Genomic DNA, 22,093 nt, shown 5'->3' with positions numbered 1-22,093 from the left:
TTTGGACATGCCACTCTATGACAAAGAGAAAATAGCAAGAGAGCTGATGGAAATATACAATGAGTCTGTCTATGTCAATTAAGGCTGCTATAACAAAAATACCATAGAGTGAATGGCTTAAACCACAAACATTTATTTCTCCCAGTTCTGGAGGTGGGGAAGTTCAAGATCAAGGTACCAGCAGATTCAGAGTCTGGTGAGGGTCTGCTTCCTGGCTTATAGACACCTGTCTTCTCATTGTATCCTCACATGGCTGAGAGAAAGAGATCATCTCTCTCATGTCTCTTCTTCTAAGGGCACTAATCCCATTCATGAAGCCTCCATCCTCATGACCTAATCACTTCCTAAAACCATTGCGTTGGGGGTTAGCGCTTCAACATATGAATTTGGGGGGAGAAGAACAAACATTCAGTTCATAGCAGGCTTTTAGAGCTTTCACTTGGATGAGGCATAGTCAAGGTTACCCACATACCATTAGCAAAAGTACTCACACGCCCAAGCCTGACATCAAAGGTGCGGAAACTGTCTACTCCCCCATAGGAGTCACTGCAAGTTGTGTGATCCTGTTAGAAGGAGTGTAAGTTGCTGGGAATGGTAACGCAATCCTCTACACCATGCTCCTTTTTGCAGTCCCCACCCAGTTCTCCAGCTGATTCCTTCAGCCCCTTCCACTTGCTGCCAGCTCAAGAAGGGTACAGTGGTGAGTCGTGTGGAGGAGACCACACACGCAGTGAGGCTGCAGCAGCTGTTGTTTCCACGCTTCCCTTTTTGTTCTCATCAGTCTCTGAGTACAGACAGCAGGGTGGGTTGGGAGGGAGTCTGCAGATGAGGTGGAAGATGAATGAGAGAACAGAGACCTTTCTCATTAACTGAAGGGGTCATTTGTGTGCATCTAGAGGGCTGCGCCAGAGAGAATACAATTAAGCCCACTCCTCAAAGCCATCCTCCTCTTCAGTTAATATTTACTGAGCACCCACTGAGACACTGGCCCTGTACTCAGAGCTACAAACTCTCCCAGGCTGAGAAAGGCTCTGACTAATTTGCACATTAAAAAGCACACGGGCAGAGGAAACCCACCTTCTTCTCCTTCCCAGTCACCCTGGGAGAGAACCTCTTCTCTTCTTCATTCACGTGTGGAATCCCAATTAAACATAGTAAACAAAGGAAAACTTCTTAACACTGTAATTTTCTTCCCTCTCCCCTTGCTTTATTTGCTGTCTGGATTTATTGCTCAAGAATTGCCTGCTCTAAGCATCATCCCCTATTAACTAGAGAGACAAAAGCCATAAAGGGAAGGGAACTCCTTCAGTTCTCTTTGCTGGTTGTGAGACAGAGCAGCGCCTTTCCAAGGGGAGCTGACATCTGTTGACTGAGACTGCCGTCCTGCACCAGGGCTGCGCTCATGATCCGAATGCAAACTGCAGCTATCAGAGACAGAGCCGGGTTTGATAACTGCTTGAGCCCAGAGCAAATCTGCTTGGGCACTAGAAAAGAAATGGTGTAGTCTTAAAGCAGATGTATGTTCTTAATGTGGTTGGTTTGTAAAGCGATAAAACATGGAGTTTTTCCCCGCTTAGCCCATCACTACTGTTAAACAGTGTAACTTAAGACAGGGCGATTCTGTCACAATTCCCTGTAATATTTAGTCCATATACTAGAATGAAACTTGTATTTGTATCATTCTTTTTCTCACGTCTGGTAAGATATTAGGAGCAAACAACATGTGTCTCCACGGTTATAAACAAAGGTGTCATGTTTGCAAAACAGATCCTATATGTAGAACTTCTATAAATGGGATAAAATATGGGGTTTTCATTGGTTGAAATGATGTTAACTATTTCAGTCAGCAAGATTTTTATAAGAAACATTTTTCCCTTTGTGAATGCCACCAAGCATTTGTGTCTTTGTATCACCTTTCTCCTAACCTGAGTTCTTGGTCCAGCTCTTCCACTGTGACCTTGAGAAAATCAACTATTCGAGTCTCTGTTTCTTTCCTTGTTAAATTAGGGTGTTGATCTGGATCAGGATTTCTCTAGGTCTATTCCGGGGAACATTGTTTCTGAGGAAATTAGTGGGGGTTACGTTTTAAAAAAGAGGTTCTGTGGTCAAATAAGTTTTGGAATTGTGACATTAAACAATATTAAACATTTCCTTACTCAGAACTTTAGCGTCCTAATAGTATTCACTGTGATTCTCCAAAGAGAGAGATAGAGTAATGCCTTATTTCCCCAATTTATTTAGCCAGAAAATTTTTTTCTTCCAGATTATTTCTCAGAATCAGTCTGAACATTAGACTTCAAAGATCCTTCAACTGATAACATTCTATGATTCTATTTCCTATTTATTCTGCCTAACTTTCCAATTTCTCTCACCTATTTCAGGAAGAGAACTACCTGGGTTTTCTAACTCCTTCATAAGGTGAAAGTCAATCTGTTCTTTACTCCTTTTTCCCCTGTAATTTATTTGAAAATTTTCAAACCCACAGAAAAGTTGAAAGAATAGTACAATCAATATATACTCTTCACTTCGCTTCAACAACTGTTAACATTTTGCTCCAATTACTTTCTCTCTGTCTCTTTCTCTGTCTCTTTCTCTCTCTCTCTCACACACACACTATACGTACCATATGTATAATTTTACTGCTGAACCATTTGAAAATAAATTGCAGACATCATGACACTTTATCCCTAAATACTTTAAGATGTATCTTTGACTTCCCTGGTGGTGCAGTGGTTAAGAATTCGCCTGCCAATGCAGAGGACACAGGTTCAATCTCTGGTCCGGGAAGATCCCACATACCGCAGAGCAACTAAGCCCATGGGCCACAACTACTGAGCCTGTGTTCTAGAGCCCATGAGCCACAACTACTGAGTCTGTGTGCTGCAACTACTGAAGCCCACGTGCCTAGAGCCCGTGCTCTGCAACAAGAGAAGCCACCGCAATGAGAAGCCTGCGCACTGCAACAAAGAGTAGCCCCCACTCGCCACAACTAGAGAAAGCCCGTGCGCAGCAACAGAGACCCAATGCAGCCAAAAATAAATAAATAAAAAGAAAAATTTATAGAAAAAAGATGTATCTTATAAGACAAGAGCATTCTTCTACACAACCTCAGAACCATTATTACACATAAGCAGTTTAACATTGATTAATATCATGAAAGTATACTCTGTATTTAAATTTCCCTAATCGACCCCAAAATGTTCTTTACAATTTTTTTTAAACTCTAGGATCCATTCAGGGTTCACACATTAGATTTGGTTATGTCTCCTTGGCTTCTTTAATCTAGAACTAGCTCCCTAATTTGTTCATTTCTCATGAGATCAACCTTTCTGGAAAAGTCCAGGTCGCTTATTTTGTAGAAAGTCTAACATTTTAAATTTGTGTGATAGTTTCCTCATAATTAGCGTCAGTTGAAATATTTTTGAAAAAAAATTAACAGGTGATATGGTTGCATATTTCAGACTGCATCATGTCAGGAGAGACATAATGTCACTTTGTCCCATTATTGGTGATGTTTTGAGAATCAGCATGGTTAAAATGTTATTTGCTATATTTCTGTTCCAAAGATATGCTTTCCCCTTGGTAATTAATAAGTGATCTGGTAGTTGATATTTTGAGATTTGTGAATAACTTCTTTCCTAACAACCCTTCACCCAGTGGCTTTAGCATTTGTTGATGATCCTTGCCTGGACCAAATATTACACTGGGATTGCAAAATAGTGATTTTTTCGAATCCAATCCCTTCTTTTTTATTAACAGTTATTCTCCTATAGATAAGAATTTTCTCTTCCTCTTTCTCCTTCTCTCTCTCTATCACTTCCCCTATCTCTGTCTCTCATTGAGCATCACGATGTACCACAGATTCTTTTTTAGTCAATGTTTTATAATCTATTATGTAATTCATCCTTCTAACATTTATTCAGAGACTACTCTCTGCCAGGTACTAAAGTGAGATTAACCTAACATTAATCTTAGTCTGCTTTACCTTTCCCTGTAAGTACTTAAGAAAACTATCAGTGGAACATTAACAACTAATCCAAATTCTTGAACTGGCCACCACTTTGCCAACAAACTTTTGTCAGATAGAGGGAATTGAAAATGAAGATGGGAGTGGAGAGTGATCTCCAAATTTTAATTATTATTCCCCTTTTGTAAACCTCAGCCAGGCTACTGTGGTTCCAGCAATCATCAAATGGCCATGTGAATCATCACAGAGGAAAAAAAAAAATCAATTACCAACTTCATGGAGCTACACTCGATCTGCCTCAGAAAGGAGAGAATTCCAACACCAAGAACTTGGCCCTGATACATGGGCTTATGGTCCATGGAAAGAGAATCATAATTTCTATTTCTACTCTGAGCACAAAATAGTCATTTAATGATCACTCAAGTCACTAGGAAGACCAGGGAACTATGTCCATGTCTTTAACAGGTTCTTAAGCCAATAGCAAGGTATCAAAGGCCCTGGCCAAGACAGGAGCCCCAGAGCACTTCCCTGGCCAGACACAGGCCCCAGGGCCCAGATGGGCAGCATCCTCACCTCCCCAACAGGATCTGAATGATGAATTCCAAACAATTAATCACCAAATGAATCAGAAAACAGCTTTCAGTGGAAGGAAAAAGGACCCTATGTTCCTGGGGAAGAATAGACTGACGCATCCTGGCCACATTTTCCAGTGGAAGGAGTGTTCTGAGCTTTATACAAGGGGAGACACCTTGCAGGGCACACGCCTGGTGCTGTAGCACCCTGCTGACTATTAGAGGTCAGAAGACATGTCCAAAGGACAGACAACCTTGTAGACTTGATTTTTTTTCTTTGGTGGGGTCAGCAGTGGGGTATCCTGCTCCCCGTGGAGCCTGGGAACTTCTCCTCCAGCCCTAGAAGAATGCACAGTCTGTGTTCCCGCCGTGGAGGGGCAGGCAGAACAGGCAGAAACTGGTGTCCTGCCAGGGACTCAGGAGCCAGGGGGCAATTGTGATCCTCGGAATCTTTGTTACCTCAAGGTTTACAAAACTTTAGTGTCTTTCTGAGGTCATGGCGGAAGATCTTCCCAGCCGCCAGAGCACCTCCAAAGGAATAAGGGCCCAGTGGAAAAAGTTCAGGTTTTGGAGTCCACAAACTTTGGGTTTGAATGTCATTCCTGAAATTCATGAGGCATAAAGCCTAGGCAACTTAGTTATTAATTCTTGTTCCCTCATCAGTAAAATAGAGAAAGAAAACACCTCACAGATCTGTTGTGAAAATCATGTTAAATAAGGTAAAGCATGTGCATCGCTTTATTAGTTAGGATTCCTTTCATTCCAGGTAACAGAAACCAACCTGAGCTGGTTTAAGGAAAAAAGTGAGAGAGATTGAGACAGAGAGAAAATTAATTATAAGGTTATACTGATATCCCCTCGTTCTTAAAGTCAAGAATTCAGCTAAGCCTTATAATGAGGCTGTAGCCGAGACATAAAAAATCATCAGGAACCATTGTAGCTTCTCTTCGTATATTTGATTTTTATTCTCCTTTTGTGAGGATTGGCTTTCTCTCCACTAAGCCAACAGAACTGACAGACCCATAGCTTTTGAGTTTATGTATCCCTTTCCAAGACACCAACACAGAGGTAGTGGGAATCCATAATTCCAATTCTAAAGTCTCACAAGGGAATCTGATCCTTTACCTTATGACAAGAGTTCCCTGTGGCATGAGTGGACGGTGGCTGGGACCGTGGAGTGTAGACTCAGCCTAAACAGGGCTGAAGGGGCTGACCCTGTGGTGAGCAGTGTACTGAGGGGATCCTTGTGGACTGTGGAGACATTCCAAAATGTGTTTTCCACAGGTACCTAGCTCAGTATCTGCCACATAATGGGGGTATTATTTTTCTTTTTCCTTCCTCTCATATCAGATATGATGAATCTAAGAGAAGAGTTGGGGAAAATTACTCAGATATTCTGTGGCATGTAGGGCCCTTTGATAACTGAAATGAAATCATTAGGATTAACACAGGATCTGGCAATAATAATACCACTAGGATAAGTAAGGCAGGCCGTGTACGTTTTAGACCTTCCTTCTCTTCCTAAATTTGACTTCTTGCTGTGTTCTCTGAAATGTTTCTTTCTACCCTTGGAAAATCCCTTGTATCTGGTGATATGATGACAGGAACAATCCTTCTATGGAGAAAAGTACTCCCTACAGAAGTGGGTGGGTTAGGAGGTAACGGTTGAGGCTAGTGGGCAAAGAGAATATTAAGAACAGAATTGCTACAGAAGCTTAGCTGGCTTTTTCCTACTGCTGCAGACCACGTTCCCAAGTGTGGCAATTGTGCAAAAAGGCAACATTTATTCCTTCCTTCTTTCTTCCTTTCTAACTTCCTTTCCCCCTTCCTTTCCCTTCCTTCCTTCTTTTTTTTTTTTTCTTTCATGCAGTAAATGTTTACTGAGCATTTTACTATTGACAGAGACACAAAGAAAAGCACTCAAATGTTTTATATGATCACCTCTTTCTCCTGGGAAAGCAGTGGCTCAGCCAGGAATTTCTGGAACTGCAGCTGGGCACGAGAGTAAAGAATACTGTCCCTGATTATAGGAAGCTGATTAAAGTGGCACTTCAGCCCAGAAACTGAAGAAGGTCAAAGTGTCCAGACCAAAGCTCTCCATGAGTGGAGAGCATGAATCTGGACCAAAGGGAGGACAACAGTGGGCCTGCAAGGCAGAGCTAGCAGGTTGAGGCAGGGCCTCGCGTGACCCCCAGAGGCTGCAAGCCGCCCACGGCAAGAACTTCTTATGGGAAGCCCACAGGCCTTGGCCAGAAAGGGACCTCTGAAAGCACCCAGGCCTTTTGATCCTTAGGAGAACGAAAAGAGAGTTCTGAAGGGAGAAATGTTCACCATACCAAATATTTGCCTCATAGTGTAGATCAGAGTATAAAACTCTTCCTCAGTAATTCTATTTCCTGCCCATCCCCTAACACAACTTGCAAAATTGTAAAGAAAGAAACATTTCTCTAAATTTACTACTGAGACTAAAGTACTCACAGGAGCTTAGGCCAAACATAAGCTCTTTCCTTAAGAAACAACGACGTGCACATGGCCATTTAAACACAAATTTCTTGACATCATCACTGAAAACAAATTGTGTCCAGGTGGAAAAAAATACTAGATAAGTTTCAGGGTCTTCCTACATTAACAGCTTAGATTTGAGGCAGCATTTTATCTTCATAAACTGGCATTTGTCTCTATTATGTTTCTCAACCAACTGAAAACCCTTCAATCACTGGGAAATATTTAATGGGTAATGAGAATTGCTTGAGTGACAAGTCCTATTTGACTAAGTAGCCCAGCCATGTCTTTACTATTGATATAAATGCTTCCATATTACATTTACATCATTTATATCCATTGTAAAAAAAATGTATCTCAACAGTGCAAAAATAATGTGGCAAGAAGGCAACCCTGGGGTGTTATAAATATCAAATAAGTCATAACTGTAATGATAATATTGGAATTTATCATTAGAAGATAGAGGTTGAACTTACCAAGATGCCACAAGTGAGCAATAAAGACCTCCTTATTGAGTGCAGATAAATTTCAGACTTTTGATAACCTTGTTAAACACTCTACAGTTCTTTATTCTTAACGCCATCCCTTAGTTTTAAAACTGCTCACTGCTTTTATAGTTGCTGCTTTTTGTTGCTTTTCCATACCTGATGGTCTCTAGTAAAACACAAGTCTCTTTTCTCTGCTTTCACTTCTCCCTTCCCGAATTCCTTTCCCATCTCCCTTCTCCCCACTATCTTCTAACTTCTACACCTAATAGTAGGACAGGGACAAGAACAAGGAAAATAAAATGCAAATATTGAATAACAGGAGAGACAGAAGTGTAGCACCCACTTTCCCTCTTTTCTCGACCTAAATAAATCTCATTCATCCTTCAAGACCACTGTGTTAGTCTACATGGGCTCCCATAACAGAGTACCACAGACTGGGTGGCTCACACAGTAGAAACTTATTTTCTTGCAATTCTGGATTCTAGAAGTCCGAGATCAAGGTGTCAGCAGAGTTGGTTTCTTCGGAGACCTCTCCTCAGGGCTTGCAGATAACATCTTCTCCCTGTGTCTTCACGTGATCTCTCCTCTGTGTGTGTCTGTGTCCTAATCTCCTCTTAGAAGGATACCAGTCATATTGGATTAGGGCCCATCCTAATGACCTCATTTAAACTTAATTACTTCTTTAAAGACCCTATATACAAATACAGTCACATTCTGAGGTATAAGAGTTAGAACTTCAACATGAATTGGGGGGCACATAATTCAGCCCATAATAGCCACCCTCATCTACCTTTACTAAATTCCACTTCTCTGCCACACCAGCCTACCTGCTGTTAACCATACACAGCCTTGTTGATCTCTGCCATTATATCAGTGGCTGATTCAATTTAATTGGGGACTTATGGACACTGCCTTGAGTAGTTTTTAGATGAGAGTCATTTCTCCCTCAACAAGATCCATGAGCACAGTGACAGCTTTTAATCCCTCTCAATGCCTAGAACACGGTCAGCACATTAGTAGATAGGCTTACAATAAAACAGAAAAGCAAAACAAATCTCAGATGAATTGAATGTCATTCTTTTAGTTGCTGTGTTTGTGCATTTTTATCCCTTTGAGAAGAGAAGCCCCTTAGAGGCACAATTGTGCCCCTCTGAAGAGAAAACAGAGGAATTAATTCAATTTGGCCAGTGAAAATGAAATTTGGACAATTTTCAAAATCCTTTGTCTTTTCAGTATGATTTTTAAGTATAGTGATGTGAAAATTTTATAAAAAAGGTCAATTCCAATATTTTCATATATTTGCCTGAGATTTTGTTTATAAGGAACTTAGTTAACTTTGGATAATGATCACTATAAATAAAGTGATCCTTCTTTGTAGAATAAGTTTAGAACACTGTAGCATAGATACTGAAAGCCAATCTTGAAAGTAGTTACTAGCAGAGGTACCATCTACATTATATAGTTTGATTTTTCCATTTATAGAGCTACCTCATATGTCCTTCTTAACTTCACAAATATTGTGGGTAAATATTTTTGCTGTGACCACGACTTTTAGGATGTTATTTGGCTCTTCATGTTTCCATAACTCATCAGGTTCTTTCAGAGCTCACTTTGCTCATGCCTGAGGGTGTGCCCCCCCAAAGTCTACTCAGTTATAGTCTTTCAATTGTTTGGAAAATTCAGTCTCAAACAAGAGATGAAATCTATGTTGTTTTTCTGACTCTTTAGGGATGTAAACAAATATCTGCCTTATTGGAAAAAAAGCATAATTCCTTTGCATAAGAAATAAAAAAGCCAGGTTGAGGAAATTCCAGAATGGCCCAAATCATGGTTTATGTTATCTTCCACGGCAGCTCTAAAGAAATATTAACACCCAATATCACGTAGCTATTGATAAAGAGGGAAATGCCAGGAAATTCTGATTTAATGCTGTCTGGACCGTTCATTCAACAAAGAGGATAATAACAATGATGATGGTGGTAATTCTCAAAAGGAATTAGACATTTGCATTGTGTTCAGCCTATGAGATGATACGTATTTTGAGGGAGACTAGGATGTTATTAGGCAGGTGAGAGGTCATGTCCAGGAATGCTGTCTAATTGCCTCGCATTTACTATCATGTTCCAAGTGCTTTGCTTACATTACCTAATTCAGTCCTCACAATGAGATGGGTATTATTCTCACCACTTTATGGAGGAGGAAACTGGAGGGTCAAAGCATTTCTGTACCTTTCCCAAGTCATACATAAGTAGGGGAGAGCAGAGTGTCAAAATGTACACTCCCAGACCATCAGACCCAATCTACCCAAGACTGTATCAAGTTAAAGGCATGAAATTTGGGTAGGAGAAATGTTTGCTAAAGTGACAGCCTGGGTTTTTTTTTCGTTTTTGTTTTAATCCTCTTTAATGTATTTCTCTGGTCCAGTTCCTTCAAGAGCTGTCCCTATTCTAAGTTTCTGTCTTCGAGGAAATCGACCTGCCAGAACAATCAAGGACTTCACCTAAGAGTTACCACATTGTATTAAATAAAAGCATCTCCAAACTGCCTGGAAGACAATTATTTATAGAGGCAATAATTACGTTGTAGTTTGGTAAGAGAACGTTTCTCTCCTCAACATATGTAGGAACAACCACCACTTACAGCTGAAAATAGAAGCGGGGTCTTTTGTTTTCAGATGACTGCAAAACACATTTCCAGCATCTCATTTCAGAAAATTAAGTTTTTATTGAAAGTTCCTTTGGGATTCTCCCTGAGCCTGAGTCTTCTGTGAAAGGTACCTGGGACCTGCCTTCTACAGTCGGCAACAGCGAGGACTGTTCTACTCTCCGTGGTCCACACAGCCTGTCCACAGGAGCGAGGGCGAGGAAGAACACGCGCAGTAGCTTCCTCGGTGAAAAATTACTAGCGAGGCGCAAGCGTTCACGCACATGGTTTCCAGAGAGATTTCAGTCAGACCTAGCAGTCCCCCTAGTCATCAGACCCTCGTGTTGATTCCCACCTTCAGCAAAAATCCTTTAGGGCAGCAAGCGCAGCAGGAAACCTGTCATTAACAACCACCATAGTGTCACATCAGCGATTCTCAGTAGTGTCGGCTCCACTATTTAACTCAGCTGTTTACCTCATCGGGAGAGCTTTGTTTGATTGTCAGAAAATAGAACATGTACATTTGTCAGTCATAAACACACACAAGCTCTCCAGAGCACAAATAAACAAAACGATCAAGCACGTTGGTAAATGTGTTTGCATTATTTAACGAAGCCAGATGAAGCATGTGAATAACCCTGCATATCAAGCACCATCGAGTAACTTGTTTGTAATCTGTTTTGTACAATACAGCCGTTGCCACTCATTCCACTCACCCAATTCAGACCCTGGAAATGTACTATTTTTAGACTGGCTTTGTACACCACTATTTACAAAGCGCACTGTTAAATCCTTTGACTAGCAGCCAAGAAGTTGGGTGAGAACCTAGAAACCTGCCACACAGATCAGCATCCTAATCAACCCTGGGACAGCCAGCGCTAAAGATCTGCCTTTGTTTCCTTTTCTTCTTTTCCTTTGTCTCCACAGGAATATCAGTGTAAAAAAGGCAAGGAGACAAAGAGGTGGGCCTTATCTGTTCTTGTCGTTCAAATGGGTTGCTTTACTCGCTCTCCTAGATAACAGCCCATTTGTCAACATCTTGGGCGATTTAAGCTGTTCTTTGTCAAAACCACTTTTGGAAAAGATTTGACCATTGACTTACTTGAGAGCCAGTGTGACGGCAGGAGGTGCGTCATGGAAAACTCAGACGTGGGTGCTTCACAGAGGCTGGGAGTCGAGCACGTGACGGCTCACTGCTCCGGGCCAATCCACTGCTGGCAAGCTGGCCAAGTGGCCACAGGGGAAGGAGAGACAGAGAAGAAAATAGTAGGCAAAGTGTTGGCGTGAGGCCGTTAGTGGATGAAGCTATCGCAAAGAGAAAGGATTGCAACACCAGGAAGGAGATGAAGGGCTTCCTATCATTTTGCACCCAGCAAGAAACCTGAAGGAACTAAGCACTAAGTTTGGCTCGCTTTTGACAGCTTGAGAAAAGCTGAGAACGGAAGCAATGACTGGGCTAATTCTGGACAAAATTTTTTTAAATGATATTTGAGAGGAATCCACATCTTTGCCTCAATTCTTAGCTTCTGTGTAAATTGCTCATTTTCCAAATTCTTTATTTTTTTTTTTCAGGTGACTCCAATTCATTTGCATTTTTTGTAGTGGATGGGATCCTTTGAGACATCCCTGGTGGCCTAAGATGTGAAGAGTTCACTCCTTATTTCCTTTTGCCCACCTTCCTCTTGGTGCCATTTTGTTCCTTCACTTAGCCTGGCTTGGCTGGTAAAAGTGGTGCAGCTAGAAAGTGGCCAGGCAGTGATATCCCATCCTACCCCTGCACCGGTACTTGGATGTCCTCATTCCTTTCACTTTACAAAACTAATCAGAGGAGAAATAGAGAGGAGGGTTTTAAGTGCTTTGGATCAGAACTGTTCTCTGAATGTAAGGCATTTTATTATTTTAGTTATTATTTCAGGTTCAGTGGGGTCTTTATGTTCATTATAATAGTAGAGGCATTTGATAGAAAAGCAGTGTGCCAAGATGCTTAATAACAGTAACAACAAAAGCAGCTTACTTTTGAGCCCATATGTGCCAGGCACTCTTCCAGACACTTTGTACAATATATCTACCCTTACCAATGGCTCAGCAAGCTAAGTATCATTTTCCCCTTTGTGGGGGAGTACTGAGGATCAGAAGGTCACTTGGCCAAGGTCACCAGCCAATCAATGGCAGATCTGAAACACAAATCTAGGTTTGTGGGGCTCTTTCTACTACATCAGGCGACACCATTTGTAAATGTGAACTCATTCTGAGCGCCTCAGGGCACTGGCTTTACTATGGTGACTCTCAATCCCATATTGGACTTGGTTATTTTACCGGGACTCAACATGTTTATTTACCTAGGACTTTTACAGAAGAGTAATACGATTGTTATTTGTGTTTTATCTGATAGAATTAGGCTTGCCTGCTGCTACTTTAAATTCCTTCATATCTTATAAGTATTCCATTTGACCTGATCCTTTTCCTGGATGTGTTATAGAAAATGTGGTCTATAGTAACAGTGCATAAGAATATCCTGGCTTCTTTATAGATGTGTAAATAAATGAGGAAAGAATTTTTCCCCAACCCTGAGCATGTAGGCAGCACCACTATATAGCAGGCTTGTATGCACACCAAGTTGGACTTAAACCAATCATTGGAGGTAAATAGGAAAGGGGACAAAGTTCAAGAAGAGGTGCAAAGAAAACAGGAAGTAGGTATTGGTGAACTTGGCATGTACAATAGTATCACTGTCATAGAGAACATCAGCTCAATAGATTATTCTCACATCCCTCCTATATATCCATTTATTTGGTGGATCATTGTCACCCAATAAGGGTAATGTGAGGAAATAAGAAGAACTATAGGTCTTAACATAATTCCAGAAAATGAAAACTTCCTAACTTCCTTTTATAGCTCTAAATCCAAAGCTTTTGGCCTCAAGGTAGATCAAAGATATGTCTATACTCTTTATTACCTGGATTTTTCCATTTGCTTGTACCACCACGTCCTGTTTCTGTTTTGTCTGAAAAGAAAATGAAATAGAATTACCTCCTACACTCTTACTGCTATTGACATTAAATTTCATCTTCTTTTATTATGATCAGCAAAGTTACTCATAACACTGGAATTTGTTTTTTGTTTTTAAAGTTATAGCTACTGCTGTTGTTGGAATAATTAGTATTGCTTTGGCACTGTGTTCCACCTAAACTCATGGCATTTTGTGTACTATTTACCTTTCAGAAAGCTATTTTACAAGAAGAAAAAGAAAATGGGAGTATAGACTTCCAACAGCAAACATCTTTTCTGCTCTCTCCTTGGCTCTGAAACAGGATGCGTGAAACAGAATTTCAGGCTGTAATTAATGCAGCTCTTCATAAGATAAGAGGTTCTTTTATCTGTAAAAAAAATTGCTGTACTAATTCTCAACGAGAATCAGAATGCTCCAGTTAATGCTCTTTCTACAAGAGGAATTCACCTTTTCTACTCTACATATTTGCAGTCAAATTTTCATATTTTGTTACAGGAAACTGGAGGTGGGTGAACATGCAACGATAATATTATTTCATAGGACTGAGTCTAAAAACCTTAAATATTAACAATATATTTAGATAAATGCTGAGTAGGGGTTACATAAAGAATTTCCAAATAATATCCACTTTACAGGAATGTACCTGTAAGCACAGACCTTAATTGGATACAATTTACATCTAGCCCTTTTGATGGGGGTATTAAAAAAAAATTGGGAAATGCATCCTCGTTTGACATAGTAAGGAAAAGAGCTATAGTTGCTTCTTATGCCCTACAGTACTGTCCAAAGAAGGAAGAAACCTCTGCTGTTTCCATCTTGATTTAGATATCTCCTTGTAGAATGCACACGGCAATTCAGAAACAATACTTTCATTACGTATGTTTTGTGTGTGGGCTTGGAATAATTGGTAATGCTTTGGCACTGTGTTCCACCTAAATGCATGCCATTCGTATACTATTCAACTTTTTAAAAAATCTATTTTCCAAGAAGAAAAGGAGTACAGCAAATGACTAGAAATTAGAGACCACAAGATTCTTCCCTAAGGTCCTGTCAAAGAAGACCTCACTGTAAGGTAATATGGCTCACATCACACTGCTAATTCCATTGGCCCCTTTGGATGGTCCTCCGTTTCTGCAGCCATTTATAACCAGATAACCATTCTTTCCCTTTCATCATGACACCCTTTGAGATGGGTGTGAAAGGGAGCAAATCATCATTGGGCACAAAGGCAAAGATGCTTGGTTAAAGCAGGAAATTAGGAGGCTTGACTTAAAAATGTACATAGATTTTCAAGGTATCGTTACTACAAGTAAAAATGAGTGGGAAGTTTCAGCAACAAGGTTATTGCTATTTAGGTTATAGTAACAATTTCTATTTAAGTGAAAATATATTTGTAACACCTCAGAAAATGAAGACAATAATAAAGAGAATGGCAGTATAGCTTCTGTGTCTGTCCAGTGTTCACTTTTCCTTTGCACGTCTGTCTGTGCCTGTGCGCACACACATACACACATGCAGGATCCCTGACCAGAGAAGAGTTCTTTCTTGTGTGTTCACAAAGAGATGAGAATTTTAAGCTCAGAACCTCTTGAAGATGAGAAACTTTTCTTGGCAGACAATCAACTGATTCTGAGTGAACAAATCTGACAGAGCCCTTTTCCTTGGTTCTTTTTGTTCATATTGTTCACTCTCACACAAGGAGGGCTGCTAGGGAGGGTAAGAGGACCCTCAAACGAGATGAAGGTGAATTTTTCTGGACCAGCTGCCAAGCAGTGCTAAGCTTCAGTTAACCTGTTACCTCTCTTCCTTGCCTCCGGCCCTCAGTTTTCCTTTTGTATCCCGAAAATAGCATTGACATTAAATTGGGTCAGTGGAAAAAAATCAGTGACCAACTCCAGCTTATAATTTTGCTCCCCAAGAAAACATTTGGTAAATATCCCTTACCTAGACGTGGGCACTTTATAAGGCTCCTAGCGTGGTATGTGAATCTGTTCACTTTAGGAAAAGATGTTGATTATTTTAGACTTGAATTTCCACAACCAGAATTCACCTAATGCCATTCTAATGTGCTATGCTTCACAGAAAGAGTGTTTGTTTGTTTGTTTGTTTGGCCGCAGGGCGCAGCATGTGGGATCTTAGTTCCCCGACCAGGGATCAAACCCACGCCCGCTGCAGTGGAAGCACAGTTTTAACCACAGGACTGCCAGGGAAGTCCCCAGAAAGAGTTTTAAATCAATATAAGTAGATATATACCCAATAGAAGTCCTTGCAATATATACCAGGAGACATGTACGAAAATGTTCATAGAAGCACTATTCAAAATAGACTGAACTATTTGGAAATAGGCTAAATGACCTTTGACAGGAAAATAAAGTGTGGCATAGTCATATACGGAATATTATAGAGCAGTAAAACTGAACGGACTACAGCTACATACAACAATATGGATGAATCTTAACAACATAATTCTGTGTGCAAAAGCAAGTTCCAAAGATTACTTATAGCCCCTTTAAAGTAAAAAAGTTACTACAAAATTCATTTAGCAGGTATATGTATACATATAGTGATAAAACTATATGAAAATGCAAAGAATTGTGCTTATATTAGGTGTGGTGAGTCAGAGAAATGGGATGGAAGAGTAGTACACAGGTATATTATTGTCAATGTTTCAAACATGAAATGTTAGTCCATGTTTGTTTATTATATTATTTTTTTTTTTTTTTTTTTAGGATTTTAAAAATTAACCTACTTTGGTTTATTCACAGCCTGATTAAACAGACAATTAAAACTTACAGATGCAGATCCCTATTAAATCACTGTAGCTTGAATGAATTTGTGGGGTAGATTATTAGTTGTACATAAGCTGGCACAAAATAAAGCAGTGGCTGTGAAGAAGACATAACAAGATTCAAAGTGTCCTGTCTTCTATGTATTTTTTTTTTTTTTTTTTTTCACACACACACACACTGTATTTTATTTTTACAAGAGATAAATCGACTGACACCAAGCATTGTACATGGATGACCACAACAAAAGCAACAATGATTGCAATTACCAAACATGAAACACACTCATACTATGTCATAGTATTGACATTCAGTCCAGTAATCCTCCACTGTAACAGCTCCTTTACTTTGCAGTGAAAATTGATTTGTATATTCTTTGCCTCTGAGTCCTTGTGGAATTTTTTTTTTTTTTTTTTTAAATTCAGACAGAAAGTCACAAAAATTATACTCATCCTCATCAGTTCACTCAGTCCCATGTAATTAATTTTTTTTTTTCATCTTGATCTTTTGTTAGCACTTTTATGAGTTCATCAGTTTTTCATTAGAGTTCTGAAAATGCTTATTCATTCAGTTCAGCAGTACAGTCCGTTACCAGAAACCTGTACTTGTCAGAGTCTTTTCCATGTATTTCTTGAAGATGAAACCCTTTTATAGGAACATATTTGCAAAATCACCAGAGTACACCCAGAACTGTCTGTAAATGACAAAAGACTTAAAAATGACCACGGTTAAAGATTTGATGACAGTTCATAATAATGCAGTTGACAAGAAAATTAGTTATTTCTGAGATATACATTTTAAAGTAATAACTAGGATTATTACTTATAACATTATACCAGAACATCTAAGATTTTTAGAAATTTCATGTAATGTCTGAAACATTTATATTAACATATTTCCATACATATTTCCATACAAGTACAAATATAAGATTTTTAGAAATTTCATGTAATGTCTGAAACATTTATATTATTAAACATTAATAAAGAAAGGGACATGCATGGGAGGAAAATCAACATGAAATAAAGTATTGACAGAACATGTAGTGATGGTTACATAAAAATGCAGTAGGATACTGAGTTTTGTGTAAAATAAAATAAGTAACAAAAAACTGAAATCATAAGGGCAACATATGACAGGATCTGGATCTGGCCACTTCTGATTGTCTTCATATCTAATCTCTTCTTTCCAAACTCCTTTGGGAGCCATCTCCCTTCTAGTTTGAATTCCTAATAGTGGAAATTCTCTGTGATTTTATCATTGTTTCTCTTCTCTCATCCCTACATAACCTCTCCTTGAAGAGTACATCCACTTCTATGTCTCCAATTGCCTTTCAGATGACTCCCCAGATCAATACATCCAACGATGATTTCCCACCAGTAGCACAATCCCAACCGCTCAGGGTATCTCTCCTTGGATTCTAGCCATTTTCTCAAAGTTAACCCCTGGGGTAACCATGAACTAATTACATAAACTCTCTGATGTCAGTTTCCTCGTCTTTGAAAAGAAGGGTCTATGGATATAATTTCTAAGGTCCTTACCATCTCTAAATTTCTATGAATTTATGAATTATTGACTCTTCTTCACATTAGTTGCTTGTCCAGGATACCATCATTACTCTAGGTTTAATGTTGACATTTCTAATTTTGTTTGCTTATACCCAATCAAACCAAATTTTGTCACTTCTTTTTTTGAAGTGTCTCTCAAATTTACCCTATTTTTCCATTCCCCTGGTTTTACTTTAGCCCTGGACCTAATGAGTTTATACCTGGATTACTTTAAATACATTTTAACAGATTTTCCTGCTTCCCCATTCCCTTCTTTCTTCAAGCTCTCTCACACATTACTTCCAGATTATTCATAGAAATAGCTTACAAAAATTATCAGACCAACTTATGAACCCATGATTCTATATTACCTGGTAAGCAATCCCAATACCCCTAACAAGTTTAAGGTCCTTCATAACTTCATATGACCATCTCTCCAGCCTTCTCTCTTACCATTCCTCAGCACTTATACTACAGTGAAATTAGCATCATCAATGTTACACAAATACGTACAATAATTTCTACCTCTAAACCTTTACTTATGCTAACTCTTCAAACCAAAATGTTCTCTTCCCTCTTTTTTTTCAACCAAAGATGCCCATTTTTCAAGGACCAACTAAAATTTCACCTATTTACAGCTTTCTCCAATGTCTCAAATCTCTGGTGAAATTTCTTTTCACCCAAATACTACAGCAATTAAACCTTGATTATGGACAACTGATTATTGCTCTTTAATTTCTCAAGTAACTGGGTTTTTTAAAAAAATCTTTCAACTGAATTACCATATTCCTAAAGGCAGGAACTATGTCTCAAACCTTCTTACAGTCTCCATAGTATTCATTCAGTAAATATTAATCTTTAGAACTAAAAATGTATACATTCTAAAAAAGTCAATATCTATTAGATTATGTTCAATTTAACCTTTATTGAGCACTTGTATAAGGCACTGTGATAGGCACAAGGGCCTTACAAAGTTGAATATGTAATTCTTTTCCTCAAGAAGCTCAGAATCTATTGAACTTGGAGTAATACAGTCTGTACTTTCAAATTTCTAGACTTAAATCTGGTCTCTCTCTAGAGATACAGACCAGTTATGTCCAACTGCCTTTAAGATCTCTCACTGGAGGTTTCACAGGTACTCACCTCAAATTTAACTTGCTATTACTTCTTTCTGCACCTATCTCTCCCAATACAACTCTGTCACTTTTTGTTATATAATTTAAAGCTATGTTATTAGCCCTATTTAAGTTAAAAGTTGTTATATTGTCTTGGGAATTGTTCCTTTAATTATTTAATCCCTAATTATACTTCATTCCTTAAAAAATATTTTGTTTGATATTACTATAGAGACTACAGCTGTTTAGAATTTGTCGATTTCATCTTTAACCCTTTTACTTCAAATATGCTCTTAAGTTTTAGGTATTTCTATTATAAAGATGGTAAAGATGATTATTTTTCCTCAATTCAATTGAGAATCTCAATCTTTTAATGGAAGCATTTAGTCCACTTGTATGTATTATAATTTCTGATATATTTGGAGTCATTTCTCTTATTTTGGATCTTCTCTTTGCCTTTCTTTTGTTGTTGTTGTTTTTGTTAAAAAACTTCTTTCTAGCCTTCTTTTGGATCAAGCACAGCTTTTTCCTATTTCCCTTCACTGATGTTTTGGACAGTATATACCCTATAACTATTCTCTTAGTGATTATCCTTAACTTTTAAAAAAATTATATTAAAATTAAACAATTGCTCTACCTATTTTTAAACACAAGGACCTTAGATCCCTTTAACATCCCTTTGATCATCCCTCCTTCATTTTACATGTAATTGTTGCCCACATTTTAGTTCTTTCTTTCTATTAACCTGAAATTAGACATTGTAATTTTAGTGATTTATTCAATTGCATGTTTATTCGGTTACATATTTAACAATTCGTTTGCTCATCATTCTTTCTTGCACTTAAACCTTCTGGGTAAAATTTTTCCCTTCCTGAAGTACATCCTTTAGAAATTCTTCCTCCCTTCCTCCCTCCCTCCCTCCCTTCCTTCCTTCTCCTTCCTTCCTCCCTTCCTTCCTTCCTCCCTCCCTCCCTCCCTTTCTTCTTTCCTTCCTTCCTCGGCGCCGGGTCTTCGTTGTGGCACGCGGGATCTTCGTTGCTGCATGCAGGATCTTTAGTTGCAGCATGCGGGATCTAGTTCCCTGATCAGGGATCAAACCCAGGCCCCCTGCATTTGGGAGCTCAGCGTCTTAACCACTGGACAACCAGATAAGTCCCTAGAAATTCTTTTATTAAGAGTTGATCGTAGGGACTTCCCTGGCGGTCCAGTGGTTGGGACTTCGCCTTCCAATGCAGGGGGTGCGGGTTCAATCCCCGGTCGAGGAGCTAGGATCCCACATGCCTCGGGGCCAAAAACCAAAACATAAAACAGAAGCAATATTGTAACAAATTCAATAAAGACTTTAAAAATGGTCCACATCAAAAAAAAAAAACCCAAAAGAGTTGATTGTAGGGAATTCCCTGGCAGTCCAGTGGTTAAGGCTCTGTGCTTCCACTGCAGGGGGCACAGGTCCGTCCCTGCCGGGAACTAGGCTCCTGCAAGTTGCACAGTGTGCCACGAAAAATTAATAAATAAGTAAGAATAAAATATATGTCTCCTATTAAAAAAGAGTTGATTGTATTCAAGTGTAGATATACGTGTATTTGTGTGTTGGGTGTTTATATATCCAGAAATGTTTCTTATGTCCCTCATGTTCTTTAATGGTTATCAGGGTATGACTTTGTAGTTAACAGTTATTTTCTCTTAGCATTTTGAAAATATTATTTTATTGTCTTTTGGCTTCTATTGTTGCTATCAGTGTAATTAACATTTAAAGATAATGTCTTAACTGTACTCAATATTTTATAATAACCTATAATGGAAAAGAATCTAAAAAAGAAAAAATATATATAATATATAACTAAATCACTTTGTTGTACACCTGAAACTACCACAACATTGTAAGTCAACTGTATTTCAATGAAAATTTTAAAAAAATAAAGACAATGTCTTTTTTTTCTCTGTTTACTTTTAATATCTTTTCTTTCCTTTGATTATTTTTGCTCATAATTCCCCCACAATGTGCCTAGGTCTGTATTTATTTTCATTTGGGTCCCCTTGTGCCTTTAGAATCTGATGAGTCATATATTTCATTTATTCTGGAAAATTCTCAGCCCTTATTTCTTTGAATATTGTGTCTCCATGATTATCTCTACTCTCTTTCTCGTATTCCAAATAATTCTTCTCATTCCTCCATATCTCTTACTCTTTTAAATATCTTTTCTGTCTCCCAATTTACTCATTTTCCTTTTATTGTAACCAATTTTCTATTTAACTGAATTTTTAAATTAACTGTATTCTGTATTTCTAGAAGTTCTATCTTGTTTATTTTTCAAAATTTTCTTTTCCCCCCAAGTATCTTATTCTTTTCTTATGGTTTAGATTAACTCTTTTAGGTCTTTAACCATTTTTAAATGCTTATTTTATAGCCTTAAGTCAGTGGTTCTATTATCTCAAGTTCCTGGGAATTTAACTCTGCTGTTTAGTTGTCTCTGTGGATTCTTACTCACAGTGGAGTCCCTCCTCCTCCACATGTGTTTTATAGTTTTTGATTGAACTCATCTTCATCAAGGCTTTATCTGTAGGAATCTTTGCGTAGGTTACATTGAAGGTATGTCTCTCCCAAGCAGTTTTTCATTTGCTTCTATTGGGCAAATCTGTGTTATCTCTGGCTTCTTTTTATGTAGATTTCTAGGCTGAAAAATTTCTAGACCACTCAAGCAGTATAAATTAAAATCCAAACTGACATGAGACTTTTTTTCCCTCTACCCAAAGTCCAGGCCAAGACAGGCAAGCTTCCTTATCACCTCACAGTGCCCATAGTTGTTTTGTTTTTATTTTTGTTTTCTTTTATGGAGGGTATAGCCCTCAACAACCTTGGCTTTATGCATGGACCCCTTTTCCATTCCCTGCTTCACTGGCACTCAAGGCTTAACTTCCTGCATCTGCCAGAAATCTCCCTTCAAGTTTGCTAGAATTCAGTTTATGCCTAGCTTTTTGTTTTTTCTTCCATCTTAATTTTTAGTTCATGAGGATTTACTTTCCATTATTGTAAGCTCAACTGTGCATGTAATGCTATTTTTTCAGAAGGATCCTCACATTATGTGATTTGCTTTATGCTCCGATCTGAAATTCAAGTCCACTGTTTTAGATCTGGGTCTTGCTTCTCCACCAACTCCCTGGCATTTCAGACTGCTCTTTTCTTTCTGAAGCAGACTTACCCAGGACTCAGACATTTTGAATCCCTTTCTCTCCATTCCTATGCCTGCCCCAACTTTCAGGGATCCTGGCCAGGCTCTGACCCTGTATCCCTGCCTGCCCAGAAGGGAATATTGGCCAACAATAGCCTATTTCATTGCCATATCAATAGTCCCTTGCCTTCGGGTCCATCCTTAACATTGCCTCTAGAATGACATTTTCTAAAATTCAGATCTGATTATGTCACCCCCTATATAAAATCCCCTTCGTGAAAATGAAGACTGTT

General features: G+C 38.7%; 1 long non-coding RNA gene across 1 annotated transcript in view; it reads right to left on the bottom strand.

Moving 5' to 3' along the window:
- Positions 1-13,133: 13,133 nt before the first annotated feature.
- The window catches only part of LOC132366136 (uncharacterized), a 211,191-nt gene continuing 202,231 nt past the window's right edge, over positions 13,134-22,093 (bottom strand). The window contains exon 3 of the long non-coding RNA XR_009503371.1: positions 13,134-13,176. This is a non-coding gene — a long non-coding RNA (uncharacterized LOC132366136). The remainder of the gene's footprint in view (positions 13,177-22,093) is intronic.

The sequence above is a fragment of the Balaenoptera ricei genome, chromosome 5, assembly GCF_028023285.1.
Source record: "Balaenoptera ricei isolate mBalRic1 chromosome 5, mBalRic1.hap2, whole genome shotgun sequence".
Classification (NCBI taxonomy): Eukaryota; Metazoa; Chordata; class Mammalia; order Artiodactyla; family Balaenopteridae; genus Balaenoptera; species Balaenoptera ricei.
Note: the sequence above shows the minus strand (reverse complement) of the source record. Positions and strands in the feature narration are given on the sequence as shown.